This window comes from Saimiri boliviensis, chromosome 10 (assembly GCF_048565385.1).
Source record: "Saimiri boliviensis isolate mSaiBol1 chromosome 10, mSaiBol1.pri, whole genome shotgun sequence".
NCBI lineage: Eukaryota > Metazoa > Chordata > Mammalia > Primates > Cebidae > Saimiri > Saimiri boliviensis.
Genome location: NC_133458.1, coordinates 51,187,137 through 51,204,365, shown reverse-complemented (window position 1 = coordinate 51,204,365; position 17,229 = coordinate 51,187,137). Strand labels below are relative to the sequence as shown.

General features: G+C 43.5%; 1 long non-coding RNA gene across 1 annotated transcript in view; it reads right to left on the bottom strand.

Annotated features, from left to right (window-relative positions):
• LOC141580072 (uncharacterized) overlaps positions 1 to 17,229 on the bottom strand; it is a 49,606-nt gene that overhangs the window by 16,623 nt on the left and 15,754 nt on the right. The gene's annotated exons all lie outside the window — the stretch shown is intronic.

Here is a 17,229-nt window from a genome sequence, read left to right as displayed (position 1 = left end):
CAGATGCAAAGGTTAGAAGTCATTTAGTCTATTACACTGTTTCTGAACATGACTAGAATAAGTCTCCTTTAAAAAAAAAAAAAGAAAGAAAAAAGAAAAAACATAAAATGGTCCGGTGCATGGTGGTTCATGCCTATAATCCCAGCACTTTGGGAGGCCAAGGTGGGAGAATCACCTGGGGTCAGTAGTTCGAGACCAGCCTTGCCAACATGGTGAAACTTTGCCTCTACTAAAAATACAAAAATTAGCCAGGCTTGGTGGTGGGCACCTGTAATCCCAGCTACTTGGGAGGCTGAAGCCGGAAAATTGCTTGAACCTGAGAGGCAGAGGTTACAGTGAGCCAAGACTGCCCCACTGCACTCCAGACTAGGCAACAAGAGTAGAAACAAACAAAAAACATAAAACAAAATTTTGTTATGTGAAATCTCAACATACACATAAATAAAGACAATACTATAACAAACTCCATGTAACCATCATTTACATCCTACATTAGCAATATTTGGCCAATCTTGTTTCACCCATATCCATCATTTTCCCAACCAACTTGGCAAATCCCAGATACCTTAGAATTTCATCATTAAATACTTCAGTCTGTATTTCTAAGAGATACTGCTATGGACTGAACATTTGTGTCCCCCCAAGAATTCATATATTGAAGCCTCATCTGCCAGGTGCCATGGTGTGCATCTGTAATCCCAGTACTTTGAGAGGCTGAGGCTGGGGGATCACTTGAGGCCACTGCACTCCAGCTTGGGTACAGAGCAAGACCCTTTCTCTCAAAAAAAAAAAAAAAAAAGAAAAAAGAAAAGAAAAGAAAAAGAAAGCTAATCATCAATATATGTGATAGTATGTATTGGTCAGGGTTCTCTAGAGGGACAGAACTAATAGGATAGATGTATATATGAAAGGGAGTTTATTAAGGAATGATCACAAGGTGAAGTCCCATGATAGGTCATCTACAAGATGAGGATCAAGGAAGCTAATAGTGGCTCAGAACAAATCCCAAAATCTCAAAAATAGGGAAGCTGATAGCGTAGCCTTCAGTCTGTGGCCGAAGGCCTAAGAGCCCCTGGCAAACCACTGATTTAAGTCCAAGAGTCCCAAAGCCACAGAACCTGCAGTCTAATGTTCAAGGGAAGGAAGCATCCAGCATGGAAGAAAGATGAAGGGCAGAAGACTCAGCAAGTCAGCTGATTCCACCTTTTTCTGCCTACTTTTTCTAGCAGTGCTGGCAGCTGATTTGATGGTGCCCACCCAGATTGAGGATGGGTCTGCCTCTCTCAGTCCACTGACTCAATGTGAAACTCCTCTGGCAACATCCTCACAGATGCACCCAGAAACACTTTGCATCCCTTAATCCAATCAAGTTGACATTTAATATTAACTATCACATGGTATGAGGAGATAGAGCTTATGGAAGGTGATTAGAACCTGAGGGCTTCACCCTCATGAGTAGGACTAGTGTCCTTATTAAAAAAGGCCCCAGAGGCTGGGTAAGATGGATTTCACCTGTAATCCCAGTACTTTGGGAGGCTGAGGCAGGAGGACAGGATGCTATGTGATCAAAACCAGCCTGGGCAATGTAGTGAGACCTCATCTCTCCAAAAAAAAAAAAAAAAAATGTAGCCGAGCAGGTATACATGCCCATAGTCCCAGCTACTCAGGAGGCTGAGTTGGGAGGATCACTTGAGCCCCTGAGGTCAAAGCTGCAGTGATCATGCCACTGCATGCCAGTCTGGGTGACAGAGTGAGGCACTGTCTCCACAAACAAACAAACCAACCAACCCGGAGAGTTACTTTCCCTCTTTCCCTCTTCCACAACATGAGGATACAGGAAAAAGTACCTTCTATGAACCAGGAAATGGACCCGGACCTCACTAGACACTGAAACTGCCAGTACCTTTGCTTTTGGCTTCCAGTATCCGGAACTGTGAAAAACAAGTTTCCGTTGTTTATACTCAGTCTATGATACTGAGTTATAGTGGCCCAAAAGAACTAAGACAGACACTTTTTAACATTACAATACCATTCTCACACCAAAAAATACTAATAATTTCACAACAGAATCTAATATCCAGCCAGTATTCAAATATGCCTCAGGTGTCAAGTATCTTTTTTTTTTTTTTTTTTTTTTGAGACGGAGTTTTGCTCTTGTTACCAGGCTGGAGTGCAATGGCTCGATCTCAGCTCACCGCAACCTCCGCCTCCTGGGTTCAGGCAATTCTCCTGCCTCAGCCTCCTAAGTAGCTGGGATTACAGGCACGCGCCACCATGCCCAGCTAATTTTTTTGTATTTTTAGTAGAGACGGGGTTTCACCATGTTGACCAGGATGGGCTCGATCTCTTGACCTCATGATCCACCCCCCTCGGCCTCCCAAAGTGCTGGGATTACAGGCTTGAGCCACCGTGCCCGGCCGTCAAGTATCTTTTTATAAATGATTCAAAACAGGATCTAAACAAAGGTCGTGTATTTGGTTGAATTTTTTTTTGACATACAATAAATGGTACATCTTAAGAGTGAACAATCTGAGAAATTTTGACGTTATTCACTTGAGAAATTGCTACCAAAACCAACATGATGAACATAACCATCACCTCCAAAGTTATCTCATACTCTGTGGCAATCTCTTCTCATCTCACCATACAATCCCATCCTAGCACTTAGTGATCTACTTTTTACCCTTTTTTGACTTGTTTTATGGTAGTATTTGCTTTATTGTGGTGCTCTGGAACTGAATCTGCAATATCTTCAAGGTATTCCTGTATGCTGGGCAAAAAAAAAAAAAAAAAAAAGCCAGACAAAAGAGGCTATATATTCTATTATTCCATTTTTAGAAAAGTAATCAGTATATCCCATCTTAAGACACCCACTTTCTCTGCTCATCCTTAAGATGCAACTTCTCATCTATTCAAGTTTGATCATGAGATTGCAGAAATTCAGTTATACCTTCAGGTTCCACTGCTTTTTTGTTGTTGTTGAGAGGGAGTCTCCCTCCGTTGCCCAGGCTGGAGTGCAATGGCGAGATCTCGGCTCACTGCAACCTCTGCCTCTCGGGTTCAAGCAGTTCTCCTACCTCTGCCTCCCAAGTAGCTGGGATTAACAGGCAAGCACCACCATGCCGGGCTTATTTTTGTATTTTTTTTTTAGTATAGATGGGGTTTCACCATGTTGGCCAGACTGGTCTTGATCTCCTGGCCTCAGGTGATCTGCCCCCACTTGGCCTCCCAAAGTGCTGGAATTACAGGAATAAACCTCCGCACCCAGCGCAGGCTGTACTTCTAATCCTTGTTCTCTCACAATATGTACCACATCTGCATTTACTTTCCCCACTGAAGTCTTGAACCCATACTCAACCATGAGAGTTGGAGTCAACCTCCAAACTTCTGTTAATGTTGATGTTTTGACATCCTCCCATGAATCATGAATGTTCTTCATGGCATCTAGAATGGGTGAATCCTTCCCAGAAGGTTTTCAATTTACCCAGATTCATCAGAAGAATCACTAACTATAGCAGCTATAGCCTTAAAAATATATTTCTTAAATAATGAGACTTGAGGCCAGGCACAGTGGCTCATGCCTGTAATTCCAGCATTTTGGGAGGCCAAGGCGGGCAGATCACCTAAGGTCAGGAGTTCAAGACTAGCCGGCCCAACATGATGAAACCCTGTCTCTACTAAAAATAAAATTAGCCGGGCATACTGGCAGGCACCTGTAATCCCAGCTACTTGGGAGGCTAAGGCAGGAGAATTGCTTGAACCCGGGAGGCAGAGGTTGCAGTGAGTTGAGATCACGCCATTGCACCCCAGCCTGGGAAACAGCGAGACTTCAACTCAAATAAATAAATAAATAAATAAAAATAAGACTTGAAAGTCAAAATTACTCCTTGATCCATGGCCCACAGAATGAATGTTACGTTAGCAGGCATGAAAATGACGTTACATGTAAATTTCCACCAGAGTTCTTGGATAACTAGGTGCATTGTTAATGAGTAGTAATATTTTGAAAGGATTTTTTTTTTTTTTCTGAGGAGTAGGTCTCAAGCAGCTGGCATAAAATATTCAGTGAATCATGCTGTAAACAGATGTGTTGTCATCCAGGCTTTGTTGTTCTACTTACAGAGCACAGGCAGATCAGATTTAGCATCATGCTTAGGATTAAAAGCCCTAGGATTTTCAGAATGGTAAATGAGCACTGGCTTCAATTTAAGGTCACCAGCTGCATTAGGCCCTGTCGAGAGAGTCAGCCTGCCCCTTAAAGCCTTGAAGCCAGACACTGATTTCGCCTCTCTAGCCAGAAGAGTACTGGATGGCATCCTCTTCCAAAAGGCTGTTTTGTCTACATTGAAAATCTGTTTAATGCAGTCATCTTCATCAGAGACCTTCGCTAGATTTTTCTGGATGACTTGCTGCAGCTTCTGCATGAGTACTTGTTTCACTTTGTACTTTTGCTAGGTAGATAGATGGCTTCTTTCCTTAAACCTCATGAGCCATCCTCTGCCAGCTTTAAATTTTTCTATGTTCCTTACCTCTTTAAGTCTTCATGGAATTGGAGAGAGTGACTGGGTGTGGTGGCTCACGCCCATAATCCCAGCACTTTGCGGGGCTGATGTGGGCAGATCGCTTGAGCCCATGAGTTTGAGACCAGCCTGGGCAACATGGTAAAACCCTATCTCTAAGTTAAATTATTAAAAAATAAATAAATAAAAAGAATTGGCCTTGCTCTGGATTAGGTTTTCGCTTATGGGAACTTTGCAGCTGGTTTGGTTTTCTGTTTGGACCACTCAGACTTTCTCCATTTCAGCAATAAGGCTGTTTTGCTTTACGATTCATGTGTTCACTAGAGTAGCAATTTTAACTTCCTTCAAGAACTTTTCCTTTGCATTCACAATTTGGCTGTATAATGCAAGGGGCCTGGCTTTTGGGCTATCTCAGCTTTCTACATGCCTTCCTCATTAAGGTTAATCATTTCTAGCTTTTGCTTTAAAGTGAGAGGCATGTGACTTTTTTTTTTTTTTTTTTTTTTTGAGACGGAGTTTCGCTCTTGCTACCCAGGCTGGAGTGCAATGGCGCGATCTTGGCTCACTGCAACCTCCGCCCCCTGGGTTCAGGCAATTCTCATGCCTCAGCCTCCTGAGTAGCTGGGATTACAGGCATGAACCACCATGCCCAGCTAATTTTTTTTTTGTATTTTTAGTAGAGACGGGGTTTCACCATTTTGACCAGGGTAGTCTCGATCTCTTGACCTCGTGATCCACCCGCCTCGGCCTCCCAAAGTGCTGGGATTACAGGCTTGCGCCACCGCGCCCGGCCCGTGACTCTTTTTTAAACTTGAACACTTAGAGGCCACTGTGGTGTTATTAACTGGCCTAACTTCCCTATTGTTGAATCTCAGGGAAGTCCAAGTAGAGGCAGAGAGATGGGAGAATGGCCAGCTGGTGGAACAGTCAGACCACACACCACATTAATTGATTGAGTTCAGTGGCTTGTTTGGTGCAGTTCATGATGCCTCAAAAACAATTGCAACAGTAACATGAAAGATCACTGGTCACAGATTACCATGAGGATATAATAATACTGAAAAGCTGGCTGGGCGCGGTGGCTCAAGCCTGTAATCCCAGCACTTTGGGAGGCCGAGGCGGGTGGATCACGAGGTCGAGAGATCGAGACCATCCTGGTCAACATGGTGAAACCCCGTCTCTACTAAAAATACAAAAAATTAGCTGGGCATGGTGGCGCGTGCCTGTAATCCCAGCTACTCAGGAGGCTGAGGCAGGAGAATTGCCTCAACCCAGGAGGCGGAGGTTGCGGTGAGCCGAGATCGCACCATTGCACTCCAGCCTGGGTAGCAAGAGTGAAACTCCGTCTCAAAAAAAAAAAAAAAAAAAGAAAAAAGAAAAAATACTGAAAAGCTTAAAATATTACTAGAATTACCAAAATGTGATCTAGAAACATGAAGTGAGCACATGCTGTTGGACAAATGGCACTGATAAACTTACTTAATGCAGGGTCGCCACAAAACTTCAATTTGTAAAAAATACAGTATGTCTGCAGCCTGAGGAACATAGTGAGACCCTACCCCTAAAAACCAAAATAAGTCATATATTATCTGCAAAGTACAATAAAGCAAAGTGCAATAAAATTAGGTACCCCTGCATCATAAAACAGAAATAAAGGAAATACAGTGGTTACCAGAAGCTTGGAAGAGTAGGAGGAGGGGAATAGGGAAAGAATGGTTAATGGGGAGAATGGGTTAATGAGGGAGAGAATGGATGCAAAATTGCAGTTAGAAGGGAGGAATAGGCTGAGTGTGGTGACTCATGGCTGTAATCCTAGCACTTTGAGAGGTCAAGGTGGGTGGATCACCTGAGGTCAGGAGTTCAACACCAGCCTGGCCAATATGGCAAAACCCCATCTCTACTGAAAAAAACAAAAATTAACTGAGTCTGGTGGTGCATGCCTGTAATCCCAGCTACTCAGGAGGTGAGGCAGGAGAATGGAACTCGGGAGATGGAGCTTGCAGTGAGCCAAGATTGCCCCATTGCACTCCAGCCTGGGCAATAGAGTAAAACACCATTTCGAAAAAAAAAAAAAAAAAAAAAGGAAAGGAAAAATAAATTCTAGCACCCTATAGCACAGCTGGGTGACTATAATTAACAACAATTTTTTGGTATATTTTTAAACAGCTTCAAAACAGGAGTTTGAATGTCTCCAACACAACAATATGATAAATGTTGAAGGTGATGGATATCCCAGTTACCTTAATTTGACCACTACACAGTATATGCATATACTGAAATATCACATATACCTCATAAGTTTGTACAATTATTTATCAATTAAAATTTTCTTCATCTTTAAAAAAGGAAATAGGCATTTCAATATGCACATGTCAAGGTATGACTGTGCAAGAAGGCTTAATGAAATAATCAGATACTTGCATCCTCACATAGCATCACAATAAATGTGCCAACTACAAACACAGAGTAATACAGGTATATTGTATAGTAGTGAGTCAATTATCTCACATGGTACTGACAGAGATATTATGATTGTCTGAAATGGTAGAAAACTCTTGGTAAAGTTCAAGACATTATACAGGCAAATCTTCCTTTCATATATACAATTCTATTTCTGGAAAAATCAGAGAATGTTAAAAATGTGCAAAAGGTACTTGTGTCCCTGTATTACAGATGTCTTTTTTTTTTTTGAGACATCTTGCTCCATTACCCAGGCTGTAGTGCAATGCTGTGATTTCAGTTCACTGCAGCTTTGACCTCCCAGACTCAAGTGATCCTCTTCACTCAGACTCCTGAGTAGCTGGGACTACCACACCTGACTTTTTTTTTTTTTCTTTTTTTTTTTTAGAGACGGGGTTTCTCCATGTTGGCCAGGCTGGTCTCGAACTCCTGACCTCAGGTGATCCACTCATCTCGGCCTCCCAAAGTGCTGAGATTACAGGCATGAGCCACCACGCCCAGCCTGACTAACTTTTTATATTTATTTTTATTTGCAGAGATGAGGTCTCCCTATATTGCACAGGCTGGTCTTTAACTCCTGGGCTCAAGTGATTCTCCTGCCTCAGTTTCCCAAAGCGCTGGAATTACAAGTGTGAGCCACCATGTCCTGCCTGCAGATGTCTTATAGCTTTGATTTCCACCTATTAAAATGCCAGTAGTTCTTACCAATCATTATGACAATCGATAATACTCTCCCCACCACATTTTCAAAATGTTGATAGTGCAGTGAGAACCTAAATAGACAGGAAAGAGCACTGACCTAGGAGTCAGACAGAAGGGACAAGAGACAGCTATTTACTCTGGCCCAATCACTTTACTGTTCAGGGTTTCACTTTCCTCATCTGAAAAATGTAGAACTTGGTCTGTGTCATCACTAAGATCTACTTGATGCTTACAAGTACATTGATAGCATCATATATATATATATATATATATATATATATATATTAGAAATAGAGATGGTATCTCACTATGTTGCCCAGTCTGGTGTTGAACTTCTGGAGTCAAGCAATCCTCTTGCCTTGGCCTCACACAGTGCTGGGATTACAGGTGTAAGTCACTGCACCTAGCCCTGTGTCTTTCTAATTGCTAGTTGAAGAAACCATAACTGCTAAAAGGTATACAGCCATATCTCCCTCTACTGGGTGAGTGATATGTCACAAATGCAAACAGAAGATTTCTTGTTTTGAGACGGAGTCTCACTCTGTTGCCCAGGCTGGAGTGCAGTGGTGTGATCTCAGCTCACTGCAACCTCTGCCTCCCGGGTTTAAGCAGTTTTCTTGCCTCAGCCTCTCGAGTAGCTGGGACTACAGGCACACGCTGCCATGCCTGGCTATTTTTTTTTTTTTTCTATTTTTTTTAGTAGAGATGGGTTTCACCATGTTGCCCAGGCTGGTCATGAACTCCTGAGCTCAGGCAATCCACTTGCCTCAGAGCTGGGATTACAGGTGTCAGCCACCATGCCCGGCTGAAACGGATTTTTTATGTTTTCGGTGCAGGAGCTGCCACTTTTCAGGATTTATTAACCACACACAACATGCTGCCAATTGATAAATGTAGACAGCCTTTGTTTCAAAGCTTGGTTACCATCTTCATTTTCCCAAAAAGATATATATTTATCTATCACAACAAAGTCCCTATATTCAGGTACTCATTATCTGAACTAAATTTAGAAAAGCAGATTAGTCTGCACATGAAACTGACATATTGTATTGATCAAGGGCTTTTGGCTGGAATTATTTGGTTCATTCCCTCAATCATCTCCAGGGGATAATTATCTCCAAAGAGGGAATTTCCTGTTGGAGTTAACAGACTTTCAAGAAGTATTCTGCAGATCATTAATCTTTTAATGGCTAAACCATGAAAAAAAATCAGTTACTTATTAAATAGTTTTAAAATACTAATGTTACCCCAGCTTCAGACTTCCTACAATGTACTATGAACTGAATGCTTGCGTCTCCCAAATTCGTATGTTGCAATCCTAATCCTCAATGTGCTAGCATTTGGAGATGGGGCCTTTGGAAGGTAATTAGGTCCTGGGGATGCAACCCACAGGATGAGACTAGTGCCCTTATAATAAGAGCTGTGAAGAAGAGGGCTTGCTTTCTGTTTCTCTGCCATCTGAAGACACAGTAAGATGGCCACCTGGGCTGGGTGCGGTGCCCCATATCTGTCATCTCAGCACTTTGGGAGGCTGAGGCAGGCAGATCAATGGAGGCCAGGAGTTGGAGAATAGCCTGGCCAACATGAGGAAATCCTGTCTCTACTAAACATACAAAAATTAGCTAGACAAGGTAGCAGGCACATGTAGTCCCAGCTACTCGGGAGGCTGAGGCAGGAGAATCACTTGAATCCAGGAAGTGGAGGTTGCAGTCAGCCACGATTGTGCCACTGCACTCCAGCCTGGGTGACAGAGTGACACTCTGTCTCAAAAACAAACAAAACTAAACCAAACAACAACAAAAAAAACAAACAAAAAAAGGAGATGGCCATCTGAAAACCAGAAAGAGGGCCTTCACAAGGACCCTATGCTGCTAGCACTCGGATTTGGAACTTCTAGTCTCCAGACTGTGAGATACAAATTTCTGTTGTTTAAGCCATCCAGGCAGTCTGTGGTATTGTTACAGCAGCCCAAATTGATGAAGAAAAATGAGTTTTCTTCCTTCCTGAATATATATATTTGGAGGTAGAGTCACACTCTGTTACCCAGGCTAGAGTGCAGTGGCGTGATTTCAGCTCACTGCAACTTTTGCCTCCTGGGTTCAAGCGATTCTCTTGCCTCAGCCTCCCTAGTAGCTGGTACTACGGGTGCATGGCACCACGCCCAGCTAATTTTTGTCTTTTGAGTAGAGATGAGGTTTTACCATGTTGGCCAGGCTGGTCTCGAACTCCTGTCCTCAAGTGATCCACCTGCCTTGGCCTCCCAAAGTCGTGGGAATATATTTTCTATATTACTTTAACGCTATTTTTTAATTACAGTTATCCATGCAAGGTTGTTGTGGACCGTCCGGACGGGTAGGCACGTTTGCCCGGGGGTCTCTCGACCTGCAAGAGGGTCCCAATACCTGGAAGAGGGAGTGCGCCTGAGAAAATAATAAAGACAGAGAGAGAGAAAGCGAGGCGTCTGGAGGGCTGATAGGCTGTGCCTAAACAGCAAATTTTATTTTTCAAAGGCCAGGAATAAATACACTTTCTTGGCTCTGGTTTACGTCATAGTAAGAGGAATGTAAATGTATGCCTCACATGGCCTATACAATAGAGAAATCAGATACACAATGGTTGCAAGACGAAATGTAAATGTATACCTTACATGGCCTATACAATTGAAAAGTCAAATACACAATCAGTGGTTGTAACAAGTAACAGAATTTCCTGTAATCACAAAGCTTGTTTGCATCCAGACATTATTCCTCCTGGCTGCAGGTGTCTCTGGTTTTGCTTATCAGAGTATCTTTTATCCGGATTGTCCTTTGTCTACTCCTAACTCAACTCAATTTCCCCATTCAGAAATCTCTGAGTCAGGAATCAAAGCCATCCCTTATGGTGGCATTTTGCTTTGCAAATATTGACAGTTAAACCATTATCTAAGGTGCAAGGCAGTCTGGTAAGTAAGGTTTAAGGATTATACTTAAAGTCATAAAAAGGTTAAAAGCAGGAACCGGTTGCCGGCAAGGGGTAACTCGGTCTAGCAGCAATGCATAGTTTTAGGCCCAAAAGATATTGTGGTTGATATTAGAAACTGATCATTCATTTTTCAGTTCCTATATTCCGGATAGCTCGACTGCCTCCAGTAGGAAACTGTGTTTGGGATCAAACTCACCGTATAGTGAGACTCACGCCTTTTAGGGGTCTCACACGAGAGTGTTCCCCACACAAGGTTAAAAAAAAAAAAAGAGGTAGAAAGAACTCAAATCATACTGAGGTGCAGAAATGAAAAATGAAAGTCTCTCTTCCCTCCACACATTAGCAGTCCATATACAGAATCAATCACCATTCACAGTTTCTGGTTTTAATTCATTATCATCATAATAGTAAATATTATCCTTTCTTGGTATTACTTTTGTATACTAATTTATCAAGTTTGGGCACTGTCTTTTTTTCTTTTTAAAGACAGGGTTTCACCATGTTGGTCAGGCTGGTCTTGAACTCCCGACCTCAGGTGATCCGCCCACCTTGGCCTCCAAAGTGCTTGGATTACAGGCATGAGCCACCATGCCCAGCCTGGCCACTGTATTTTTACAAATTATTATTATTAAAGAATCCGCTTGTACAACGGTCGTGAAGCCCAGGTTGAGTTTGGGCATAACTACACCCCACTCAGGATTTTCTGGTTAAAATCTGTCTTCTCTCTAGACCTCAACTGAAAACCCAGACTCATGAGGCCTCAATCTCTGACAAGCCTGGATTTTCAGTTGAGGCCCTCCTATTCCAGGTAAATGCCAAAGGCAACCATGTAGGAGGCTTTTTCAGAGAAAACAACTTCGTCTTTCCAGAAAACAAAACTTCCACTTTGCTTTATGAGGCAGAGAGCAACCCCAAACCACACACAGGTTGGAGCCTGCACAGCCCTCAATTAATTTATCAACTTTGGACAATATTTTTCACTTCCTACCATATAATAGAAATGATTTATTATTTGTAATATATCCCCTTAATTCTTCCCATAGACCTCCCAGTGATTCTAGTTGGTTCCTATTTTTATTTCTAATGGCTGCCTTTTTTTGCCTTTCAATGCTATATGACATCACCTATTTCTTAAATTGTAAATATCAGATTGTAGCTATTGATTTTTCTGTATGAAAATCAGCAAGTTATTGCGTTTAGTCTTTTCCCAACAGGGTCTCATCCTGTTACCCAGGCTGGAGTGCAGCGGCGTGATCGCAGCCCCCTGGGCTCAAGCCATCCTCCCACCTCAAACTCTGTAGCAGCCGGTACTACCGGTGTGTGCCACCATGCTCAGCTTATTTTTTATCTGTTGTAGAGATGGCGTCGCACTGTGTTTCCAGGTTGGTCTCCAATTCTTGGGCTCCTCTGCCTCCCGAAGTGTTGGGATTATAGGCGTGAGCCACTGCACCTGGCCTGTCCTTATTCTTTTTGCCTCCTCCACACTTACGTTAGTTAAAAATATTCTTACTTTGTCAAGACATCATGTTTTTATGCTGTATTTATACTTCCTTTTTTTTTTTTGAGACGGAGTCTCACTCTGTCACCAGGCTGGAGTGCAGTGGTGCTGTCTCAGCTCACTACAACCTCCACCTTTCAGGTTCAAGTGATTCTCCTGCCTCAGTCTCCAAGAAAGCTGGGATTACAGGCGTGCACCACCATGCTTGGCTAATGTTAGTATTTTTTTTTTTTAATTTTTTTTTTTTTTTGAGACGGAGTTTTTGCTCTCGTTACCCAGGCTGGAGTGCAATGGCGCGATCTCGGCTCACCGCAACCTCCGCCTCCTGGGTTCAGGCAATTCTCCTGCCTCAGCTTCCTGAGTAGCTGGGATCACAGGCGCGCGCCACCATGCCCAGCTAATTTTTTGTATTTTTAGTAGAGACGGGGTTTCACCATGTTGACCAGGATGGTCTCGATCTCTCGACCTCGTGATCCACCCGCCTCGGCCTCCCAAAGTGCTGGGATTACAGGCTTGAGCCACTGCGCCCGGCCTAATGTTAGTATTTTTAATAGAGACGGGGTTTCACTATGTTGGCCAGGCTGGTCTCAAACTCCTGACCTCATGATCTGCCTGCGTCAGCCTCCCAGAGTGCTGGGATTTCAGGTGTGAGCCACCACGCTGGGCCTTGTATTTATACTTCTATCTAAAGTTACATTTTCTGTTTGCTGTAGCAGGCCATTCATGTTTCTGCCTCAGGACCTTTGCGTTTGCTCTTCATGACTTATTCTCTCCCTTGATTCAGATCTCAGCTCAGATGTCACCTCCCTGAGCAACTTATCTAAAAAAGTTACTCTTCCTTTCCACCCCATTCATTTCCTTACTGTTTAATTTCCTTTATAACATTTATCGAGATTTAATATTATGTATTTGTGATACAATTAATCATAATTTTAAAAATTTGGCCAGGTGCAGTGGCTCATGCCTGTAATTCCAACACTTTGGCAGGCCAAGGAGGGCGGATTACTTGAGGCCAGGAGTTTGAGACCAGTTTGGCCAACATGGCAAAACCTCATCTCTACAAAAAATACAAAAATTAGCCAGGCACAGTGGCTCTTGCCTGTAATTCCAACACTTTGGCAGGCCAAGGAGGGTGGATTACATGAGGCCAGGAGTTTGAGACCAGTCTGGCCAACATAGTGAAACTCCATCTCTACTAAAAATAAAAAAGATTAGCTGGGCGTCGTGGTGTGCACCTGTAATCCCAGCTACTTAAGAGTCTGAGGTAGGAAAATCACATGAACCTGGGAGGTGGAGGTCGCAGGGAGAGATCGTGCCGTTGCTCACCAGCCAGGGCGACAGAGCGAGAATCCATCTAAAAAAAAAAAAATTGGCCGGGCGCGGTGGCTCAAGCCTGTAATCCCAGCACTTTGGGAGGCCGAGGCGGGTGGATCACGAGGTCGAGAGATCGAGACCATCCTGGTCAACACGGTGAAACCCCGTCTCTACTAAAAATACAAAACATTAGCTGGGCATGGTGGCGCGTGCCTGTAATCCCAGCTACTCAGGAGGCTGAGGCAGGAGAATTGTCTGAACCCATGAGGCGGAGGTTGCGGTGAGCCGAGATCGCGCCATTGCACTCCAGCCTGGGTAACAAGAGCGAAACTCCGTCTCAAAAAAAAAAAAAAAAAAAAAAAATTAGGTGGACGTGGCAGCGCCCTTCTAAGTCTCAGCTACTTGGGAGGCTGCAGCAGAGAATCTCTTCAACCCAAGTGGCAGAGGTTGCAGTGAGACTAGATCACGCCACTGCTCTCCAGCTAGGGTGACTGAGAAAGACTTCATCTCAAAAAACAAACAAAACAAAACAAAAACACAACCCTACCAATAATAATAAAACTTTTTAAAAATTGGTCTTCATCACATGTTCTTGGCACAGTGCTCCTAAAACCTATATAATTTCCTAAGTGAAAAGAGCTAAAAAGTGCGTTTGGTAATTTTTTTTTTTTTTTTGAGACGGAGTTTCGCTCTTGTTACCCAGGCTGGAGTGCAATGGCGCGATCTCGGCTCACGGCAACCTCCGCCTCCTGGGTTCAGGCAATTCTCCTGCCTCAGCCTCCTGAGTAGCTGGGATTACAGGCACGTGCCACCATGCCCAGCCAATTTTTTGTATTTTCAGTAGAGACGGGGTTTCACCATGTTGACCAGGATGATCTCGATCTCTCGACCTCGTGATCCACCCGCCTCGGCCTCCCAAAGTGCTGGGATTACAGGCTTGAGCCACCGCACCCGGCCTGGTAATTCTTAAGAAGCCCCTTTCAACTACACCTGAATTTAAATGAATGAAGTGACTTTAGCCCCTAGATAATCCCAGGATATGGGCTGGCTGCCAGGGGAACCAGTCATGTGTCTATAAGGCTGAAACTTTCAGCACGCCTGGCTCCATGCCCAAAGGAGAGAAGCTGATTATTTAATCAATCGTGCCTATATAATGAGGCCTACATAGAGCCCCAAAAGTAATGCATTCTGAAAGCTTCTGAGCTGGTGAACACATCAAGGTGCTGGGAAGGTGTTCTGCCTGGAGGGGGCATGGAACACATCCTGCCCTGCCGAGGTGCATCTTGTCCTATGCAGCTCTTTAGTCCGCTGTTTCTGAGTTGCATCTTTTACAAAAAACTGGTAAATGTAAGTAAAGTGTTTCTCTAAGTTCTGCAAGCCATTCTAGCAAATTGTCAAAACCATGGATGTCACAGGAAGCTGTGTGGTATAGCAAGCTGGTCAGAGGAGACCTGGGCTTGCCATCAGTATCTGAAGTAGGGGTAGTTTTGTGAGACTGGACTTTTTTTTTTTTTTTTTTTGAGACGGAGTTTCGCTCTTGTTACCCAGGCTGGAGTGCAATGGCGCCATCTCGGCTCACCGCAACCTCCGCCTCCTGGGTTCAGGCAATTCTCCTGCCTCAGCCTCCTGAGTAGCTGGGATTACAGGCACGCACCACCAGGCCCAGCTAACTTTTTGTATTTTTAGTAGAGACGGGTTTCACCTTGTTGACCAGGATGGTCTCGATCTCTTGACCTCGTGATCCACCCGCCTAGGCCTCCCAAAGTGCTGGGATTACAGGTGTGAGCCACCGTGCCCGGCCCGAGACTGGACTTTTAATTTGTGGGTTCTGACATTAACTACAGGTGGATAGAGTCAGAATTGCATTACATTGGAGGACTGCCAGCTGGTGTCAGAGATTGGTCAGTGTTGGAAAAAACCCACACATTTGATTTCAGGAGTGTTGTGTACATTTAGGGAAATAGTGATTCCCCAGAATATTTAAATGTTATCATAGTTTCCTCAGTAGAAAGTAATTCCACTGTGTTCATTGAGTTTTTCCATTCCCAAAAACAGTTCCTAGCATGTAATAGGTGCTCAGCAAACATCTGTTGAATGAATAAATACATCCTAAAAGAGGAAAACCAAACAAATATCATAAAAACTGTGAATATGCAAACATTATTATTACAGAACTAGTGTGCTGGAACCAATTAAAAAAATATATAAAGCCGGGCGCGGTGGCTCAAGCCTGTAATCCCAGCACTTTGGGAGGCCGAGGCGGGTGAATCACGAGGTCGAGAGATCGAGACCATCCTGGTCAACATGGTGAAACCCCGTCTCTACTAAAAATACAAAAAATTAGCTGGGCATGGTGGCACGTGCCTGTAATCCCAGCTACTCAGGAGGCTGAGGCAGGAGAATTGCCTGAACCCAGGAGGCGGAGGTTGCGGTGAGCCGAGATCGTGCCGTTGCACTCCAGCCTGGGTAACAAGAGCGAAAACTCCGACACAAAAAAAAAAAAAAAAAAAAAAAAAAAAAAAATATATATATATATATATATATATATAAAACCCTAGTTTATATTTTTTTGACATCCTGAATCATAAAACCCTAGTTCATGAATAGTTGGGCAATCAAAGGAGAACCTTCCTAATATCAATGTCTAAGGTAACCCTTTTTATTTCTATCACTAATCATATTGCATTGTACTTTTCTTTCTTTCTCTTTCTTTCTTTCTCTCTTTCTTTTTCCTTTCTTTCTTTCCTTTCTTTTTCTCTCTCTCTTTCCTTTTTTTTTTTTTTTGACAGAATCTCACTCTGTTGCCCAGGCTGGAGTGTAGTGGTGCTATCTTAGCCCACTGCAACCTGTGCCTCCTGGGTTCAAGTGTTTCTCCTGCCTCAGCCTCCCATGTAGCTGTGATTACAGGTGAATGCCACCATGCCTGGCTAGTTTTTGTTTTTCAGTCAAGACAGGGTTGGCCAGGCTGGTCTCAAACTCCTAACCTCAAGTGATCCACCTGCCTCAGCCTCCCAAATTGCTGGGATTACAGGCATGAGCCACCACACCACACCCAGGTTTTTTTTTTTTTTTTTTGAGACAGGGTTGATATGGTTTGGCTGTATCCCCCCCACCAAATCTAGTTTTAAATTGCAGTTGCCATAATCCCCATGTGTCATGGAGGGATCTATTAGGAGATAACTGAATTATGGGTGTAGTTACCTCCATGCTGCTGTTCTCATGAGAGTGAGTCAGGATCTAATTTTTTTTCTTTTCTTTTTTTTTTTTTTTTTTTTTTGAGACAGTCTTACTCTCACCCAGGCTGGAGTACAGTGGTGCAATCTCGGCTCACTGCAACTTTCACCTCCCAGATTCAAGCAATTCTCCTGCCTCAGCCTCCCAAATAGCTGGGATTACAGTCATATAACACTACACTCGGCTAATTTTTTTGTATTTTTAGTAGAGACAGGGTTTCACCATGTTGGTCAGGCTGGTCTCAAACTCCCGACCTCAGGTGATCCACCCGCCTTGGCTTCCCAAAGTGCTGGGATTATAGGCGTGAGCCACTGCGCCCAGCCAATCTAATAGTTTTATAAGGTGCTTTTCCCTCTTTTGCTTGGTACTTCTCCTTCCTGCCATCATATGAAGAAGGATGTGTTTGCTTCCCCTTCTGCTATGATTGTTAAGTTTCCTGAGGCCTCCCCAGACATGTGGAACCATGAGTCAATTAAACCTCTTTCCCTTATCAATAACCCAGTCTTGGACAGTTCTTTATAGCAGCATAAGAACAGACTA